At 42.3% G+C, this 21848-nt stretch overlaps 1 protein-coding gene and 1 long non-coding RNA gene across 2 annotated transcripts in view; one reads left to right on the forward strand and one right to left on the reverse strand.

Annotated features, from left to right (window-relative positions):
- Positions 1–21848, reverse strand: part of RECQL5 (RecQ like helicase 5) — a 47187-nt gene that overhangs the window by 16555 nt on the left and 8784 nt on the right.
- On the forward strand, positions 16706–20086 carry LOC309335722. The gene is made up of 2 exons (XR_014153662.1): positions 16706–17405; positions 19577–20086. It is a non-coding gene; the product is annotated as an uncharacterized lncRNA (long non-coding RNA).

A 21848-nucleotide genomic window follows, 5' to 3' on the forward strand; every position in this document is an offset into this window, starting at 1 on the left:
TGGAGGTTGGGAGAACCCTCAAAACATGGAGGAGAGAGGAAAGTTCTGTTGTGCATGCAGAAGTTCTTGCATGAACAGTATGACTTGGTTGGATACAATCCAAAATATTTGGGGCCCAGCTCATCAAAGCACTGCTTAAAAATGCTCCTTCTTGCCACCACAGCTTCCAATAGTGCCCATTTATGTACATCCTAAAGTTCATCTATAGCATAGTGAAGACACATCACTAATAAAGAAAAGCAATTGGCCAAGCTTTCCACTCTTGTTGGAATCTTCATTGTACAATGAAAATGCACAATATTGATGGGAAAACATATTCACCAAGGTCCATTTGCATTCTCTTTTCATATTTGAAGGAAAAGCTCCAAAGCTATAAATGACCCCATGTATGTATGTTTTTGAATAGGCTACAACTAAATGGAAGTCCAAATGCTCCCAGCAGTTTAAAAACTAACATCCCCCCCCCATTTGAACACGAGCTTGGGTGGGGGGTGGGAGCAACACTGAATCCCAGTGAAGTTTAGAATCCCAGCAAAGCACTTTTGTGGTATTTAAAATCAGCATGTGAAATGTTTCCTACCATCCTGGCAAAGGTGTCAAACAGAAGTTTCCTGGAACTGGCAGCTTTTGAGACACCACCAGGCAAAACTAAGAACTCACTGTGCTAAAAACGGGAAGAGATGGTACCCCGGCTCAGGTAGAGAGAGAGCTGAGCCAGTGTCAGCCGCTGCATGGAGAAACAGAGTGGGGAAGCGAGAGAGATGCGACAAAGCTATCTTTATAAACCTTGCAAAATGGCACTGACTCACGTCGACTCTTGAGCCTAAAGAAAGCACTCTTTTCACAACCTCTGAAAGGCTATGGTGTGTAATTCCCCCCCCCCCATGCCCCTCCAAAATCTTGCTAACTCTATCCAGCTGGAAATGCCAAGGGTCTTTGGCAAGTCAATCCTTTGTTTTTCAGAACACGAGAAAGGCAAAATATAATTCCGTCATGCTAGGAGGATAATTTGTGTGTTTCAGTTAACAGGAACACACACACACAAAATGAATACTCATTCTTCCATTCCCCCAACACTGCTTGCAGAAGAACAGCTCCTCCAAAAACCCATATTGTAGTGGCAAAAAAACCTACTGGCGAGTCAAAGGATATTTAATGTTTCTAACTGGTGTTGAGGGCAAAGGGTATATCTTAAACAGACTCCTTAATGAAAAGTTCTCTGCCAGAGATGATAGGAAAATGCTGGTCTGCCAGGATTACTGTCTGGTCACTTGGCTAGATTGCACCATTGTTCTGACTTAGCATATTGGGAAATCCAGAGCTTTTGCTCATGACATAAAGGAGAACAATCTCTTAACTAGAAGAAGGCAGGGGATGGTAGGCACTTTGCACCTGCAGAAAAATAGCAGAAGATTACACTCCCAAATTTCCTTTATGGAGACAACATGCAGGTTTCCTTCACCTGCAGCAGAGACAAGCACATAGGGCTTAACCAACATAATCCCTTTGGAAGTGCTTAAGTGAAACTCAGTCAACAGACCAGGAAAACTCTGGAGAGAATGTCAGGATTTCATCCCCTCCCAAGCACCTTCAAGCAGCTGTCTCAGCTTCCATGGAGTCTTCCTGCCCCTGGTTCTTTCAGGGGCAAGCAAAGCTGTACGTAACTTCTGGCATATTGAGTTGTAATCCAGCGAAGTCTTCCCTTAGCACAAGGACTTTCGTCTGCACAACACAACTCTCTCTTCTCTTCCTCCCCCTGTACAATCTGTTCTGGGGTTTCTTTCCCAAACCCCATGGAGCAGATTTGGGGTGAGGGGGTGAGGAAGTCTTCTTGCACAGGCAAAAGTTCTTGCACTAACAGGACAACTTTGTTGGGCGCAACCCAATGTCTCTTAGCCCAGCTCCTCCTTCCCTAACCCTAACCTTCATTCAGAACAAATGTGTTAGCTCAGTTGGTTAGAGTATGGTGCTGATAAGGCCACGGTTGCATATTTGATCTCCGTCCAGGACACCTGCATATTCCTGCATTGCAGAGGGTTGGACTAGATGATCCTCAGGGTCCCTTCTAACTCTTTGATTATATGATATGATTCTATGATTATTTAATTAGGTGTTCCCAGAGGCCATCAGATACCCACTCCTGCTTAAAGCAGCCTGAGGTGATAAGATATAACCTGTTTACAGAAAAGCCAACTAACAGTCACTGTCCACAAATTCAATTTAAGACTATTTAGAACACTGACTTTAATGGGAATAAGACGTACTGAAAAATCCAAAGTTATTTTGTCTTTTTGAGGAGACCCGCTGAGAAAAGCGTAGGAGTTCAAATGTTTCCACATATTTTAAGTCCAAGAGCCGCTGCGAGTTCTCTCATTCCTTATCATTGGCTTCTTTACAGAATAGCTGTAGATTTTTTACTGGGAGCTAATAAAGAATTCAGTAGCCTGCAGAAAAGCAAATCACTTTAATATACAGGCAGATAAAGGGAAGGGAGCTCCCTCAACACTCACCCAGGCTGCGTGGAAAGAGGTCTAATAAAAATAGAGAAGAAACTTTATGCACAATCAAGAGTTACACAATGAGCTTGTAACAAGTGTTGGTTTCGGGAGCTCTGCACTGGGGAGTTTGCGCTAGCTGCAAGTCTCCATCTGTGATCCTCCCCTTAGTGCCCATGTAATATGAAACTTCACATCTCCAGGACGACCAACAACAAAAAAAAAGAGGGAGAGGGTGAAAGAGAAAGCGCAGGCACAGAGCAGCTGGCTGTCAGCAGCAGGGAAAAGAGGAGTTGAGGGAGGAAAGAGATAGGAAGCAGAGAGGGTGAAAAAATGTGTGTGGGGGGGGAGGAGAGCTGACATGAAATGACAACAGAAAGAAAAACACGAAGGACAAAGGGACGGCTGGTTCTGCAACACTACTTGGGTAAGGCTGACTATTACCTCTTCTCCTACTCGCTACAGCATCTTTGTACGGGAAAATTGGTTTGTTCAACTTAAGCCTGTGCCAAGATTTCATAGTAAACGTTGCAACGTGGGATGTCAGAGGAAAGTGCGTGAGGAGGACGGGTCGGGTGGGAGAACGTGAGGCAGGGAGACAGAACGGTTTGTAAGTAGAGTTTCTGAAGTTGCACTGCATTAAGGAGAATGTCAACAGATTAAGTTCTTCCATGTTCACTGGGATTCTGCTCCCCTCTGAATCGGGCACAAACACAGCTAGAAACAACAACCTGAAAAGTAAAATTCTAGCAATTTTTTTAAAACTTGTGCAAATATGACAGCCAGTTGCAGAATTAATTCCATACAATTTTTAAATGCGTACGATCCTAGTTGGTTTGGAATGTGTGTGTTCACTTTAAACAAAATTCCAACAGCTAAATTGCAGATTAGCCATGGGAAGATTTAGGCTATCTTCCCAGGAACCGAACATCGTCCCAACACCAGGCCTGGCATTTTCTGACTGTCAGCTACATCCTGAAGGAATTCTACTGAAGATGCCAAATTATGTGACATTCACTCAGTTTTGTAGCACATTTACCCCAGACAGTTAAAGCCTTTCCTTGAGCAACAGAGCTCTACTGCTGCTGCTGCACACAAATAAGAGTTTGTCTCAAGATTCTGGACTTTGTGCCAATTAGGAACCATTCAACATTTGTATGCTGGCAATTGGCTCTCCAGCAGAGTTAGAAAGCAACAGCTGCAGAAATAAGGCTCAGGTTTTAATGGAGTATGTTATCAAAGAATTCTGTGTTGATCATATGTATTTTTATTTTTAACCAATTACTAGCAGTGCTGCAGTCATTGATTTTGGTTCAGAGTAGTATTTTAACAGAACATGACGTTCTTCCAAGTACAGCATGCTCTAACCATTAGGAAACGCTGGCCAGAGTAGAGCACTAAAGCTTTCATTGAAATTGGTTTATTATAAGCAGAAATGAGCCATTTAATGGAGACAGAAAATGAGGAACAAACCAGGTGCCAACTCTGTGCCTTTTCTCTATGCTGCTAACACTACCAAGCCATATCATCAAGAGCTTGTTCACCTGAACCTCTTCTAAAGAAAAATATATTAACATCAGTTATGCAGGACAGTCTTTATGCAAGAGGCTTAATGGAAACAAACCACATGTTAAGTACAGTGGTGCCCCGCAAGACGAATGCCTCGCAAGACGAAAAACCCGCTAGACGAAAGGGTTTTCCGTTTTTCAAGGCGCTTCGCAAGACGAATTTCCCTATGGGCTTGCTTCGCAAGACGAAAACGTCTTGCGAGTCTTGCAAGTTTTTTCCCTTTTTCTAAGCCGCTAATAGCCGCTAAGCCGCTAATAGCGCTAATCCGCTAAGCCGCTAATAGGGATGCTTCACAAGACGAAAAAACCGCTAGACGAAGAGACTCGCGGAACGGATTATTTTCGTCTTGCAAGGCACCACTGTATTGCAAAACTAGGAAACCAGTGGGGGAGCTTTTCAATCTCTTTGAACATTCTGTAACATACATTAAAGTCACCAAACTCCACCCAAGTAGATTCAAAAGAAGACTCCAGTGTGAAGCTGCTGAGCTGGAATCTGCACATTTTACACTGTGACATTTGGTCTGAGCAAGCCCTGGGAACGGATAGCTTACTACAGAAAACAGTTGTCCCTCCCTGATTTTTTTTTTTTTTTACATTTCAGAACTCAACTTGTTATACCTGTTCACTAGCAGCAGCCTGTATTTGGGAGTGGGGCACACTCACACGAACTGGCTTCACTTAATGTAATAAAAATTATAATAAGAGACATGCTCTTGCTTTCTTTGTTCAGGGATATTCACATAGACTTTATGGGTACCTATTGGGCCTTGGCCCCTGTGTGCTTATACGGCACAATGCTTTTGTTACTCTTCAAAGTGACATAAGACTCTTCATTGTTTTTGCTGCAACTAACTGACTTATTACAAAGGCTCAACAAGGAGATCTTGCTAAGCAGCTTTAGGCAGGGATAGTGAGAAGATGAGAGGGATCCTGTTCCAAAACAGAGGTTCCTGGTTGTTGTTGTTTTATTTAAAAACAACAACCCCAAAGCATTTGTTAATAGGACACATGAACCCGACCAATAACTTGTGCTACTCTGTCTCTAGCAAGTACACACTCACCCATTGAAGATTAACTCTTAGTTTACTTGCCATACTGAGCTTTCATTGAGGAATACCGTATTTTTCCGTGTATAAGACATCCCATGTATAAGACGCCCCCTACTTTCGGAGACCCCCAAATCTATAAAGTGGGCATATGAACTATCTGTGCATAAGATGCCCCCAGATTTTTAACCTTATTTTAAAGTAAAAAAACCTAGTCTTATACATGGAAAAGTACGGTATGTTGCAATGAAAAGTAATCCACAGCTATGGCAAGGGACTAGATCTATTAAATCTGAAGCCCACTTTTGAGAGGTGCTTTAAAGCAATTTTCAAGTCTACCTAACTATGTGTGTATGTGTGCGTGCACACACCCACATATGCACCCCCACCCCCACCCATAAAAGAATACCAACCTAATAAGTGCTTCAACAGTGATAAAACCAAAAGCCTAAAGCCCATCATTTACCTCCAAAAGGTCAGCTGTAAAAGGATACTCCCTTAAGAGGAAGCTCTACAAAGTTAGGTGCCACAACCAAGAAATTCAGGATTTAGGCAATGTACTTGCACACACCAGAGAGAAAGCCAGTTTTATTGCCACCTATCAAGGCTTTCTACTACCAAAATATCTTTCCTCACTTGTTACCAAAGAGAAAACTCAGGGAGTCTCCCCCCTCCCTTTTTTTATTTGCACACAAAGCCAATTCAGCCTAATTACTTCCATAATGGTTCTGCAGCCATTTTTGGATTGGTAACCCAGTAGTCTATTGTTTTTTGCCTGCAAACTCCTGAAAAGCAGAAATGGCCCTGAGCCAATTTTGCTTATAAAATAGATTTCTTTCTACCACTCCCCACTTCATGCAATGTGCCTTCATGGAAAACTGCAAATTCGCTTTGGATCTTGCTAACTTGCAAAAGCTTGCATATTCTGACAAACTGGTTGTGTAAAGAAATTAGAATATTTATATGGAAGGCTGCAATAACTGAACACACCACCCTTCTTCCTGGCAGAAACCTGAATTCCAAAGTTCCTCTTATAACACAACTTCTACCCCTTTTTGAGAGATCGGCAGCTTCTGTTATTTGAAGATGGAAGAAAAAGTTAAATAAAAAGGCAAAAAAGCAAGCAGAGGAGTACAGGAGAAAAACAGACCAATGTTTTCTGGAAAAAGAAAAAAAATGCTGAAGGGTTTGGCAGGAGCCTTATGCTGCAGCTATGGGGAAACATGCAATTTGAAACACATGTCTAGGAATAAGAAGGCAGAGCCCTGGCTTGTGTTACCAGCTGTCATACGCTAAAGAGGCCTCTCAGTCTCCATAAAGCACAACTGCCCAAGAGCGTTTGCCAGAGACTACACAGTATACAGCAAATTTGTGTACTAGCCACTCACATCAGGAAACACTGACTGTGTGGTATTCTGGAGAAACTGTAACACACAGCTCCAAGTCAAAATTTTGTTTTTAACTTGGTTCTATTTGTTTCCTCACACCGTTCTGGTGGATTTTTGTGCTATTCACAAACCACTTATTGGCAGGCAAGTTCGATTAAATGGCCTGTTTCAACCTATTTGTTTGGCCTTGCATTTCTGGCTCAATTTTGCTGGCCACCATCAGTTTTTCTATTGGGGGATAAAGTGGGAAATAATAAATAAAGTAATACTAACTTGCTCAGACAAATTCAGTAAGTAGGTGAGGTGGTACAGGTCATATTAGAAAGGCAGGTCACGTGGGAACCACTGTGTCTTTATGCAAGTTGTTAAAAAACATATCCAGTGTGCACAGAGGCTTTGATAAAGCAAGTTTTGTATTGCACCCTGAAAATGCTGTTGGAGGCCCCATGGAGGCATATTTGGAAGAACATGCAGCTAATGAGACAATCTGCACATGAATGCAACTGGAAATTTTTCCTCCAAAAACTGACTATATAAACATAGTACCAAAACATCTTGCTTCCCCAAGCATCATGTGAAAAACAATATTTTCCTTTGTTTCTGTTAGGCCTCTGTAAGACCTAAATATTAATCATTTTTATTGTAAATAAAGTTGGAATAAACTGGTGGTTTAGAGGAAGGAACATCTGCCTTTGGGGAAAAGAAATTACTGGAATTATCCAACTTGGATCACTCCATGATCATCGTTTGAGAGGTTTGTTTCTCTGCAACGATTAATGCTAATTCCTTTCAACAGAGTCCCATTTCACAGGACACATACATGCCAGGTCACAAAACCAAAGACAAACCTTCAAAGAGATATACAGAGTGCCACACTAGCTTTAATAACTTGCAACCGTCAATGCTTGCAGAGCAAACATCTGCTTAATTTGAAGGTAAACCATGGCTCTCTGCCATGTGGATGAGGTTTGAAAGCCAAATAACCAACTATTTTCTCAAAGTACAGAGAAATGATAGACTGGTGTTCCAATTCTAAATCTGGAAGCTCTATTATGGTTTACAGATGGATGTTCAACATGTCCCATCAAAAGGTGTAGTTAAAAGCGCAATAAGAAACGCTTTACAGATCTCCTATATCACAAATGCCTTTGGTCAACATTCTTTACATTTTATGGATTGGGGATCTTCTCCACAGCTTCATGGGTAAACTGTGAATATTTATATCCAGTTCACTTGGGGCCAGAATCAACATTTTGTCCAGTGAATCACAGCTGTGGTATTTTAACAGACACTGTGAACAGTGACTGAATATTAGTTGGTAGTCTTGGTACATCAGTCTGAGGATAGAAAGAGTGTTCAGCAACATAATATTCTCATTAGTGTGTTTCCAACATACTTGTTTGCCTGCAAGAAAGTCTGGTTTTGCACAGAACAGTCAAACCAACAATTACTTCCAGTATTCAACCTCCACTAAGAGACAGACACAAGTCATAAATACCATTTAGTCTCATTTGTCAAGCCTGAAAGCACAAAGCTGAATTATTAATTTTCAGAGAAGTGGCCGTGTTTGCCTGTTGCAGCAAAAACAAGAGAATCCTGTGGCACCAGGCACCTTAAAGACTAAAAACATATATATTATGATATAAGTTCTCAAAGACCAGAGTCGACTTTGTGAGATGAAATGATCTATTCATCTGATGAAATGGACTCTGGTCCACAGAAGCTTTGCCATAATAAATTTGTTAGTATTTAATGTGTCTGGTGCCACAAACTGAATTTATTTGGCATGTAACTAGTCTGCTTTGTTCACTCCTTACCATAGGCGTACCAAAAAAGGAAACTATCGACTCAACTAGGTATTGATTTCCTATGGGCCTAAAAATGATGATATTCAGATGTCACACAAAAATGGTTGATTGTGAAGGGAATAAGCCCAGACTCACTGCTGATGAATGGGAGCTCCTGCCTCGCCACGGGTACAGCTCTGAGATTAGAGATGTTCACTTCAGATTTCAATTAACCAGAATTTAGCATGATGTCTGAACTCTAACCTCTGGTTCACTTTGTCAAAGCAAGCCAGTTTCATAAACCACAGTTTGAACTTTGCGTGTTTCCAACAAACCAGTTTGTCAGGTTCAGACACAATAAGCTGATGTTAACTGCAATCTGAAGCACTGGGACCACTGGGAGGTTAGGATTGTTGCTGTCTTCATGATAACTCATATATTCTTATTAAGTTGGGAAACAGTTACTGAATATCTCGAACATGTAATTTAAAATCCATTGACTGGCTCTCAAAACTACTTCAAGCAGGACCGTGTGGAGATGGAGGCAGAGCAGCTATGAGCCTGACTATTAATGGGCACAAAGACAGCCCATCCAAAGCAGTTCAACAGCTGTCAAGTGCCAGTGGTCTCCTGCCACAGAACATATCTCCTGGGGAAAGTGATAAGAATTTCCTTCTGCAGAGCTTTTTCCTTAGAGGAAGGTGTCTGCTATGCAGTCAGGACTCAGATGGAAGCAGTCTAATGAAGCATTTAACACCCGAGAATGCCTATATTTAGCCATCTGCAATTCATCACCAGCTGACAGAGCTGCATACAGGAAAGGCAGGTATGCATCCACTGCTATACCTAAATGCTGACACTGCTCTGAACTGTAACAAGCTTTCACAAGAGCTCAAGTGTTATATAGCAGGGATGGGGAACATCTGGCCCTCCAGATGCTGTTGGACTCCAACTCCTATCAGCTCCAGCTAGCAAAGGCAAGGATGATGTGAGCTGTAGTCCAGCAATATCTGAAGGCCCACAGGTACCCATCCTTGTGCTATAGGATTTGGGTGGGAAGGATATTATTCAGAGGAACAGCCTGGGCAAGACCATTCTGAACAAGGAAAAGGCAGGAGCTAAACTGGAGAACTCATATGATGAACAGGCATTCTCTTAAGTCAAGGCAGATAATGCACAAGCTTTACCCCCCTCCCCACGCACAGATTTTTTTGTAGCTCCCAAGACAGCCAATATTTACTTATACTACTCCTATGGTTCCACCACTGCGATGCCAGCATGCAGAGGTTTTCTGTGGGTCTCCAAGTGGCACCCCTATTTGTCTCTTTAAACAATATTTTTTTAAAAGGAAGAAAAGAAAAGAAAATGTAAACAGAACTGTGATGCCAAAAGGATTTTGTGTCCATTTGTCCTTTACACTTTTTTGGCAATGCTACTTTTATATTTGGGTTAGCTGCTGCTGTATTAAATGATGGGATTTTTACAGGTGAAACTGTTCATTTAGTCAATCTTTATGCAACCTGCTTTATGAATGCTTAGCAACACCTCCCATTACTTCTGCTTAGGAAGACACATGAAAATGAAGGCCCTATAGGATTGAGACATGTTTCTAGAACCACCCAAAGGTAAAGTTCATGCAGAACATGCAGAATTCACGGCTGTTAGAATAATTATGTACTTCAAGCACAAGGCCATCCTCAGTCAGTATGTACAAAATGGTGTGTTGAATTAGTGCCCCGATAGTGGCAACTTTCACAATATTCAATAGGCGTTGCATAACAAATCCACATTAAAAAGCAGAAAACCAACATGAATGTTTTCTGGCCACTACTTTAATCTTAAACAGCAGCAAGACAGCCAGCAGAGCTTATCTAATGCCATGATGTACAGAATGGTAAGATAAAACAGGCAGCTGAATATCAGTGGCTACCCTGCTGTGTTGCATTGCCTTTTCAAGCTCTTTAATAGCTATATTGTCCTACAGCTTTAGTCACGTTGTTTTCCTTCACTTGCAGAAGGGGAGATCAGAAAGTCACGTGAAGGTAAAGTTGTTAAATGAAAGGATTCTTGAGCTTTTAGTACAAATATCTATTTCCAACTACAGTCATACCTCTTGTTGCGTTTGCTTCACGCTGCGGCTTTTCGGGTTGCGAACGCAGCAAACCCGGAAATGTATACTTCCAGGTTTGGCCGCAAGCGCATGCGCAAAAGCATTCTATCGCGCTCCGTGCTTGTGCAGATGCACCGCTCTAGTTGCAGACTTTTCGGGGTGTGAACGGCATCCCGGAACGGATCATGTCCGCACTATATAAAACCACAATAATTCTTGTATTTTGAGATAAGACATCATTTACCTGCAGTCATGCAAGCAAGCCATAACTAAAACAACTCCCAAGATTTAAACTCCCTTTCATGGGCCAAATATCTTTCCTAAGCCAGGCACTGGCACACCCATGGAAGGTTCAGCTTCACACCAAACCCTGAAGGCCTAGCTCTTACAACAGCACTGCAATGAGGTTTCAAAGCCCAAACCCTGGATGTATGTTATATGGCTGCTGACAGTAAGGCCCAGAAGCTCTCAAAGTTTTAAACAGACAAGTTAATTAGCTGCTTCAACCAAGAAGAGAAAAGACCATGTATTTCTGCACACTGTTAACATGAGGGTTGGAAACCCAAAAATCGACATTTAACTTTTTTTTATTTCTTAATGCTTTGTTTACGCGCATGATAGGCTACGAAATAGAAAGGGGACTGTTCACACCAAATTAAATACACATTCTTATTTAATAGCTGCAGTGTTCAAAACTCCTCCAGGAATAAACTCTAGATTAAGGCACACTGTGAAAATAATGCACAGAGTATGCCAGAGTTATGTTTAAATTGGGGAAATTTACTGTATTATCATTCTTAGATGTTAGACCATGGGTAGGCAAACTAAGGCCCGGGGGCCAGATACGGCCCAATTGCCTTCTAAATTCTGCCCGCAGACGGTCCGGGAATCAGCGTGTTTTTACATGAGTAGAATTGTGTGCTTTTATTTAAAAAGTATCCCTGGGTTATTTGTGGGGCATAGGAATTCATCCCCCCCCCAATATAGTCCGGCCCCCCCAAAAGGTCTGAGGGCCCTACTGAAAAAGTTTTCTGACCCCTGTGTTAGACCTTTTAGAACACATGACAAAGCAGCCGGTGTCAAAGCAGCTCTAGAACGAAAGAAAATGATTCTCAGTGGAATAGAACTGAGAATATGGAATGCTACAGCATTACGTACTTCATGTGGAACCCAGGCACTTTCTTCTGAAGGTGAAAAGAGTAGAGACGTAAGCCGTTTCTTCTTTGATGGAAGATCAAGAAAAACTTCACTATAAACTTTGATAATTATTATGGACAAAATAGTTATGGATAAGTCTGTGCAGAAGGCTTATTTATTTATTTATTTATTTATTTATTTATTTATTCACACACACACACACACACACACACACACACACACTTGTAGTCTGCCCTGTGGAAAGATGGGATATACATATTTTTAAATAAATACCTGACATGGGCAAATATTTCTGTGGAGGAAGAAATTCTTCAGGAAGAAGAGCAAGATTATTGCTGTAACCTCTGAAATAATGAGAGTCAGAATTAGGGAAATCAATTTCTGATTGGCTTGAATGTACATTCTGTTTGGATGTGTCTAATAAGCCTCCTTCTGAACTGCCGTGCACATGACTAGAAAATCAAGGGCAGAGCCCTGCTAAACTTGTTTTGCTGGTGATCTCAATTTAGTTAGCGCCACAGAAAAGGCAGTTCCTTCTTGGTGTTCAGTTTATGAAAGTTAACAGTAGAAACTCTGACAAATTCTCTCTTTTGTTCTCTGCCCCCCCCCCCGTCCTGTCCCCCAGTCTTACAAAACCTGAGTTAACCCAAGCAGGATGTCTTTCAAGGAATTTCAGAATGAACTCTATGCTCTTGGTAGCAAGCTATGGCTCAAGCTCGAGGGACTACCCAAGGCTGAACCTTTGGAGATTGTGTTCTTTTTCATCATCATCTTGTTCATTGGTAAGTATAAATCATGCTTGCAACTTTCTGGGCTCATCAGATGGGTCTATTTTGTCATTCAGGAGCTATGAATAATGTATTATTTTTTTTGAGCTTTTCTTTAATCTACATGGTTTCTGACTCCTCAGCAATTGTGATGTTCAGGACAGGCTTGAAGTAAACGTTTGTAAGAAATCAGTGCAGATCTACGCTGCTAAGTTTCACCATACAATATAAATGCTGTTTATATATGTGAATATTTGTGTGGCAGAATCGGGACTGGCAGCCAGCCTCTAGGTTCTATAGAATTTAAAGTTTCAATCTGAACTTTATCATATGAATGGCATGGGAGCCAACATTTACAGAAATAGTTAACTCTGGGTCAAATGGTAGTGTTGCTTTGGGATACCGTACTACAAGATTATGCAGGAGGTAGCATGTACAGTTTAGAGCTAACAGCGGAATCTCCCAGCATAGAGAGAACAAGGCCCAATTCACACATAACTTCTCATCACTTGCATTCTTAGATGAATGTATGAAGTGTGCATATCCATTGCAAAGCAGCATATCCAAAGCGGTAGAGAAGCTCTGTCTGTGACAGATGTTCAAATATGAAACAGTCACCAAGTGATTAACATGCATGTGTCCAAACATACACCAGGTGGCATGGAGCAGTTCCTGAAACAAGTGACGGGGTAATTAACAACCACAGATACCGAAGAAAGCTGGTAGATATAAAAGCAACTGTATCATGTTTTCTTCTGTTGAATTCGAAAGAAGAAAAGCCTGCTTGTGTACTGCAACAAATCCTCCCCTTGTTGGAATTGGGAAATTGCCAGATGAGCCTAGCCTTCTTTCCCCTAGAACTCTGGGCTAGCCTGAACTAAAGCTTTTTGACTAAACATGTTGAAGATTATTTCCTTTGCCCTTTACCTGCTGGTACTCTTTACATTAGAAATCAGCTGTACCTTTAAGAACAGCTACTACCACTCATATACTGTTTGATTTGCAATGGGGTTTATAATCATTGTGCAGCTCACACCATCCTTTGGGAACTGTCAGTATTATTTCTGTCTCCCTGATGTGCTAAACAGTGGCTTGTACAAGGCCTCACAACAAGTTCGTGAGAGAGGTGTATGTCTTGAATTCTGAGATTCCCAGTTCCAGCACTCAGTGCCACTCTAGCGTTGGCATGATGTAAAAGGAACAGGGAACACAACCCCACACTTTGTGCTCTTTCGCCATATAGACAAAAGCCATTAGTAGTAATAGTCATTGTTCAGCAGAGTGGGTTAATGTTCGTAAGTTTGAAAGCCATGCAAAATCCTTCCCCAGCCCATCAGAAGAATTTCCTTTCCCAGTCTCCACTACAGCCCAAGTATTGTTTATGTCCTTTATCCATTCCACTTCCCAGGCCTCAGGGAACCAGCTGCTTCTTCCTTTCACTCCCGCCCCCTGCCTGTATTTTCTAGGAACCCATTACCTTGACAGTGATCATGACTGCCTACTCTCCACTCCAGGCCTGGGCGCAGCTGGGAGAGCAGAAAAGCGAAGGTTACTTTTTTTTTTGTAGGTGCCAAAAGCAAAACAATTAAAAACAACGAGCATAGTTTGGGCTTGTTCTAGAGCTCTTGTTATTAGCAACTCTTGCACCCTCTAGTAATTCCAGAGGACACAAGACAAATGTAAAAGCCACAACTGTCCCTTTCTGGTGAGCCTATTCATTGTATTAGCAGGTTGGGTTGTTCTACCTCCTGGCTAGCAATTCCAGAAGCTAATATTCTCTCTCTCTCTCTCTCTCTGCCTTTCAGTTACGGTACTTTCGATGATGATCATAGCTTGCAGTGTTTGCTGTGCCCGCTGCTGTAATGGAACACCTGTTCACAAGCCTAGGAGGATCCAAGTTCGGCCGGCAGACTGTGTATGAGAATGCATTAAGAAAAGGGTGTGGAGGTACTGAGGAATGTGTGCAGACTGCTACCAGCTGGCACCACAATACTCTTCTACAAGATAGTGGATGAGAGCACGAAGGAAGAGCAGCGAGAAAGAGACCTCGCCCTGCCTAGGGTTTTATGCCATGGTCACTGTAGGGCACTGATGAAGTGATGGAGTTCAGTATTTCTCTCTCTACCCCTTTGCAAACAGTTTACTATCAAGACGAAGATAACTGCAACATGGCTGGCCAGTGAGTTAATCCATAAAAGTGTGCAAAAATGCCACAAGCAAGTTAGCCAGGATTAAGACTGTTTATACTTTTCCACCTGGTGGTGTTCCAGGAAGATGTTGAATACAAGCAGTTTCCACTGAACTTCGAGCCACGTGCAATGGCTCAGCAGAACAAACGACAACATAAGCAGTGTTTCCTCCTCGATGTCCAAGTGTCTGCAGCCAAGAACACAAGCACAACAATACATACAATTTCATCCTTTCACAGAAGATGGCTCGTTGTCTGTTTGCTCTCTTTGGCAGTTTTCCTTCCTTAATAGAGGCAGTGAAGGATGGGGGGGGGGGAGTTGGTACTGATGCTCTTCTTCACAGTCTCTGAATCTTTTAAAAACCAATCACAACAAACAGGGGTTAGTTTTTGGTTCACTGTTGTGTCAATAATACAAGAGCATGTGATGTCTGATCAAGGTGATGCAACATTGCAGTTGGCATATGATTTCAGAGACTGTGAAGAAGAGCACCAGTAACAACTCCCCCCCCCCCATCCCTCACTGCCTCCATTAAGGACAGAAAACTGCCAAAGAGAGCAAACAGACAACGAGCCATCTTCTGTGAAAGGATGAAAACAAAAGGATGCCGAGCTACCAAAACACTATGTCGTTTTGCTTGCCTGCCTTAAAGTGAATATTTTCCTCTTTCAAAATATGTATTACATATTTGAGTGTTTTCTTTCTCATTCAAAAAGCCTGCCTTGTTTCCATGTTACAAGGCAGTTCTTTAGTATGGTGAAAGGGGAACAACATATCGTTTATATGCTTGGGGTTTATAGTTATATGCATTCTCTTAAATATATGTGATATAAATAGTTTATATTTGTGGCATTAATACATCTTATTTAAGGCAATTGTACTGAGAGAGTTTACAAAAAGAGGGACATTTTAGAGTATTACTTTAGAGTTATTTGTGGAAAGAACATAATAAAAAAGGTTAAATTCTTCGATCCATTCATTAGTCTCTGTAGTTTAAAGTGTGCTTGTACACAGAGCTAATAAGATACAGCAAGGGCTGGTTTATTGCAGGAAATGTGTGCAGCAGCTGGGCAAGCTAAAGCACAGCCAGGAATGAGCTGCCCAGCTACAGTTTGCAACTGAAAGGAAATCCATTTCCACAAAGGCAAACCTTGTGGACATTTGGTTTACACTCCAATGAACTTCAAAAGAGTTACATGTGTACAAGGCAAAAGGAATGGAACCAACCACGTGCAAAAGGGGGAGGATTATTGCCACAATGCAATGAACTGCACAGGTGTCATTCCTAAAAGATATGTCATCTATAGCAAAGCCCCTATTCAAAAGATCAGATTAGCCCAAGTCATCAAGACCATGACCGTGCACCACCAGAAGCGAACAAAGAATTATGTGAAGGATCTGACAGAATTCTGCAAGTCTTACAATGTACCGTATTTTTCACTCTATAGGACGCACTTTTCCCCCTGCAAAAAATTAAGGGGAAATGTGTGTGCGTCCTATAGCGCGAATGCAGGCTGCGCGGCTAAGCCCAAAGCCAGAACAGGGAGACGGAGTACTGCACAGCGCTCTGTCTCGCTGTTCTAGCTTGGGGTTAGCTGCGCAAAGCCTCCACAGGGCAGCGGGGTGCCTTCACCCCGCTGCCCTGCGGAGGCTACAAACGCTGTCCCCGAAGCCTCAAGCCTTTGGAGTGCAGCGGGAACTCATGCTGCACTCCAAAGGCTTTGGGTCAATGAAAGGAACGCGCTTCCCCCCACCGCCAGCCCCACAAGCTCAGGGGGCAGCGGCAAGGCTGCACACAGCCTTTGCACTGTTCCCTGACCTGCTCTTTTGGGCTGGCGGTGGGGGAAAGCAGCGCTTCCCCCTGCCAGCCCCCAAGAGCAGGTCGAAAGGAACCTGAAGCCTCCGGAGCCCAGCAGGAACTCCTGCCACTCTCCAGAGGCTTCGGGTTGTCTTCACTGAAGCCTGGAGAGCAAGAGGGATCAGTGCGCACCAACCCCTCTCGCTCTCCAGGCTTCCAAGGTAGCCGCCTGAAGCCTCCAGAGCACAGCAGTAACTCCCGCTGCACTCCGGAGGCTTTGGGTGAATGCACCTTGAATGCACCTTGTTTTAGAGGGGGAGAACAAGGGGCGGGGGAAATCCTCTTCTCCCCCTCCTATGGTCCGGTGCGTCCTATAGAGCGAAAAATACAGTACTCTTATTCACAACTACTCGTTAAGTTCAATTGGAGTTACCCACAGGTAAACAAGTATGAGATCCCAGCCTAAATAATGAACTTTAATGCATACCTTCATTTTTGAAAGGGTAAACATTTAATCATTACAAACCTGCAGAAGGCAATTAATTCCCTATGTTGCTCCTGCCAGTCTTTTGTGACAGATCTACCTGCTTCCACACAATTGCTGGATCAAGCTCAGTTGTGGAACCTTTGTAACACACAGCAGGTGGGATTCAACATAGCACTAAGTAGAGAATGCATGCATGAAACAAGTTCCACTTGAGGAACAAGATTTTCCTGACTTTCCTCCCCCCACGAGCCCCTGAAAATGTTCTGGGGGTTCCCGCCAGTAAGGATCCTGCCCAGTAAAATTAGTGAAGTATGGTCAAAGACCAGAAAGAAGAAACAGTTTTAGCCTGCATGTTCTCCCATGTGCCTTCTCCAACTAAGCAAATATTACTGAGCTCTGGAGGTGGTTCAATCAATAATAGTGCAACATGGATAAAATGAAGCCTGATTGTATAATTCAGGCTTTCAGATAAGCCTCACCCTCTCCTGGCTGTGTTAATAATTTGCTAAAGTACAAACAGATATTAGACATTACACACTTTCTCTTTGCGCAATTAAGGAGGTCTTCCCAGCCAACAGGTTCTAAAAAGGCGACTACATACAGCTTAAGGTGAGCAGAGAGTTCTTCTCTATTCCTACTTTTCAAAAATTTACTAGAATCATCTGTAGTGATCTGTTCACTCTGAACAGACTGCCACAATTATTAATTAAGTTATTCTTGTGCCACAATTACTTCCGTCCTTTTATGGGAAACGGTTTAAGGGTCACTATAAGGGTCCTCCAGATTACAGATGAAATTTGCACAAAGCCCATTGCTGTTTCTACTTTTATTAATCTGGCTGTACACATATATGACCTTGCTAAAGCAAACTGTTTTTATTCCAACAAGGAAGCATTATCCAAATATTTTTGCTGTGGTGCAGACAACTGGAGCGTGCCTGAGAGATTCAAACTGAGCATGGCTTTGTGTGGGAGAAATGTTACATCCCCCCTTAATCCCTCGTTTCATGCAGCATGTAGGCAAAAAGAGAGAAAACAACAAAAACCCAGAAAGCAATGATACAAATGCGGTGAAATTTAGCTGATGTTTCATTCTTTCTGCTCTCCAATTACTCCAATCTTTCTGCACAGCAGCAAATGTGAAGCGAGGGAATAATCCACATGCCCTTTTCAATGAGAACAGAACGTAGCAGGGGAATTAAAAGTACAAGCTGCTTCCAAAGAGATGTCAGACTGCATTTAGATGTCACAACAATAGGCCTGTAAGCACTCCAATCTGAAAGGTGATTGGAGAGATCAGTCCTCTACAATTCTAAGAGGCTTTTAAGTGGGTGAGATATTTATTTCAGCCACAGTTGCTTTGGGACTTTCTATTGGAATCTCTAAGAACAAACAAACAAACAAAAACCCGTAACATATGAAGCATTTGGCACTTTGCAGGATGCAAGTCTTTTTGAATGGATGTATGTCATCAACTGAAATGGTAATACAGGCATAGGCAAACTCGGCCCTCCAGATGTTCTGGGACTACAACTCCCATCATCCCTAGCTAACATGACCAGTGGTCAGGGATGATGGGAATTGTAGTCTCAAAACATCTGGAGGGCTGAGTTTGCCTGTGCTAATATGTGAAATTTCATGGTGAGCTCCAAAAAGAAAGGTACTGTATAGAAATTTGCAAGGAACTTAAGGGCAATTCTGTTTAGTACCACCATTTGGTCACAAGAAATTAACAATATTGACAGCCAAGTGAGGCAGGGAGAAAAGTCCATCCAGTCTGCCTTCAGTAGAAACCATTTCTGGATATGATAGGGTAAAAGTAGCAGGAACTCAAAGAAGGAGTGGAATGCTGCTCCCTGTTGCTTCTATCCTCTATTAATTTCTTTACTTCATTTCAACATTTATTCGAGTGCCTGCTACATTATAGAGTGGGGCAGCAAGTTCTGCAGATCTGTTTACAGATAACAAGTCTGAACACACTTAATGTGGAAAGCAAGCCCTGAATTCACTTCTATTTCTGGTGACTTAAGATTCAAATTTTTGAAAATGTTATTTGAGCAGACGCCTAGGATTTCTCGGCATACACATCCGTATTAAAGTAAACCCCCTCCACTTAAATGGAACGACACTTTAGCTAGAATCATAGAATTGTAGGGCTGGAAGGGAACCTGAAGGTCATCTAGTCCAATCCTATGTCAGTGCCTTTTCCGTTTCAGCATCTTTTTATGTACAGAATGCAATGGAAGCTAAGGATTCCCAGTAACGGCACCCAGCTGTTAACAGCAGCAGAATCAGCAGGAGCAGCTGCAAATGCAGCAAGGTGCAGAATGAGCAAACAATTGAAAATAACCTTGCAGAAAGCATCATAATTCTATATATATTTATGGTAACTAATTCCTGTATCTGTGAATTGATGTAAAAGTCAATTATGTTTCTACAAGGTAAAGAATAGAGGGGGTGTTTCTGTATCTCTCAGAAGACAATAGCAACAATAAACAACATGTTGAAACTTGAACCTCTCTGTGCCAGGCAAAGGTCTTTTTCTTTTCCTAGACACCTTAACCTCTGGTAAGCATATTCAAAGACAGGGGAGCCCTTAATAAAACCCACCAACCCTGACTCATGGAAATTTGGCCAAACAAGGCCCCTGAAGCCTTTTAAAAAGAGTAGCTAAGGGGACCAGGCACCTCTGCTCCCAATAGAAGTTGACACTGTCCTAGTGATGCTGCTCCTATTCCAGTGGTCTATGTATTAAATGCACATATTGTTTTAATTCTCCAGGGCCTGGCAATGATGTCCACTTCAATACAAACTGCTTCTCAAGACATTCTAAAACATCTGAAAACTCGGATTCTGTCAGATGACTGGGCTCTTGGGGGACTTGTAGTAATAGCTTCATTCGTCATGGTTATCATTGCACTCCTGTTGTTTGCTGCCATCTTTGGCTGCTGCTCAACTCCAAGGAATAAATCTGGCCCCATATAAAACAGCAAGAGCAGCCTTGTCTGTGGAATCTGAGGAATGCTGAAGTGGGACCAAGAAGGGGGAAGTATTGTTGCTTCTTGACACCCCTGTTTCACATGTACAACATGCTACAGAGGAAATTTGGCACACGACCAGCTTCCACACGAGGCCTGATACCAAATGAAATCAGCATTAAAGAAGCATGTGCCTGAGCAGGTCTGATTCACAACTAACTACTTCTAGCAAAGGAAGTGACAAAAAATTGTTTGAGAAATAGCTGACATGTAAGAATTTGAAAATTCAAAGAATGTTCAGTTTTCCTTGAAATTGTACATTTATCTTTCTTCTTTTGCAACCAGTATAAGTATAGATAACCTAATCAATAGTGAAACTAAATGAGACTAAATGAGCTGTATTTTTTAAATGCATCCACATGAATCCCTTCCCCCAATTCTTATTTTATTTCCATAATCTTCCAAAGGCAGCTGGCTGATAGAGCTGAGCCAAAGGGTGAAGGAATAATGCCCATTTCATTAAAATTGATGATCCTCTTTCTTTTAGAGATGTTTCAGGCTGCCTCAAAAGGGTTGAAAAATCACTTTGCTTGTTAGTAATTCTTGAATGGAAAGGATGACCAGTATAGAACACATTGCTCTCTCTAAATGAGATTCATCTGTCACTAGAGAGTTTAGCACCTAGCCCACCCAGGCACAGGCAAACTCGGCCCTCCAGATGTTTTGGGACTACAACTCCCACCATCCCTAGCTAACAGGACCAGTGGTCAGGGATAATGGGAATTGTAGTCCCAAAACATCTGGAGGGCTGAGTTTGCCTATGCCTGACCTAACCAAATCTGATTGGCTACTTAGCATTGTAATATCAGCACATGAACCCTAAACAGCTAGAATATCTCAAGGTTGGGAGGAGCGACCTTGAAGCAACAGTAGAAAGGGAAAACAGTAGCTATTATCATCCAGCACTCTCATATGAATTCAGGCAGCCACCACCGAAAACTGTAAGAACTGAACTCAAGGATTGTATTATAAACTACTTGTCTTAAATAGTTTAGAGATATTTTGTTTCAACCAACACACAATTATTTCAAATTTTTAGACCAGGGACGTCCAAATTCTCATACCACGTGACCCACAAGAATACTCTGCCATGGAACACATGAGCCACCCCCTGCCTTGTCGCACGGGGTGGGATGGGAGTGAGGCCAAATTTTGACACCCCGCCAACCCTCAAGCTATCTTCCCAAACCCCAGCACCTCACTTACCCAGCTTTGGGAAAGCAGCATGAGTGGGGGCATCAAATATTGTTGAGTGCCATCGGGTGCTTCAACACCCTGTTTTAGACCATGCATAGAGTCAAAAAAAGTAACCTTACTTTGGAATGCCAAACAATTTGTCTTCAAAATTACTGAATACATATTCTATGCTGGAATAGCTCTGTTGGTAGAGCATCAGACTCTTAATCTCAGAGTTATGGGTTTGAACCCCGCTAAATTCACATTACAAGATTCAGACTATGGAACCAAGAAATTACAGTTACACAGGATAAGAAAATCAAAATAAGGAACTATGGCCTTCCATCTGTCCCCTTATTTTATTTTAATAGCAAGTTAACGTAACAGCAGTGTGCATCATAAGAAAGCTGTCGAGCATTTTTATTTGCTCCTACCGTATGGCCATTCCTGTAGTAGGGCATCTGCGTTAGATTATGGGCATATCTACATTTGCCTAGAGTTAGCTAGATATATATCACTCTTTTCTCTCCAAAAATAAGCCAGCGACAGCTTCAGCATAGCATTTTGTTTCAAGTACAGAGTTCTCAATTTAGTACAGGTTGCAATTTGTGTAGTGGTTACTTGTCTGTAATTAGGGACCCCTGCTGGATATGTGCATATTGGGCTGTGTCGGGTCGGCCAGGGGCATGGACGACCCCCAGGCAAACGACAGGAACGTTTCCAGCCTGTCCCTCCCATCAGCATGCAGCTCTAGGAAGTTCCAACAGCCTTCCCCGACAATTTAGAGTGACTCATGCCTTGGAGACACTGAGCACATATCCAGAGTCCAGCAGAGATAA

The sequence above is a fragment of the Podarcis erhardii genome (genome assembly GCF_964252035.2).
Source record: "Podarcis erhardii genome assembly, chromosome: 2".
NCBI classification, from domain to species: Eukaryota; Metazoa; Chordata; class Lepidosauria; order Squamata; family Lacertidae; genus Podarcis; species Podarcis erhardii.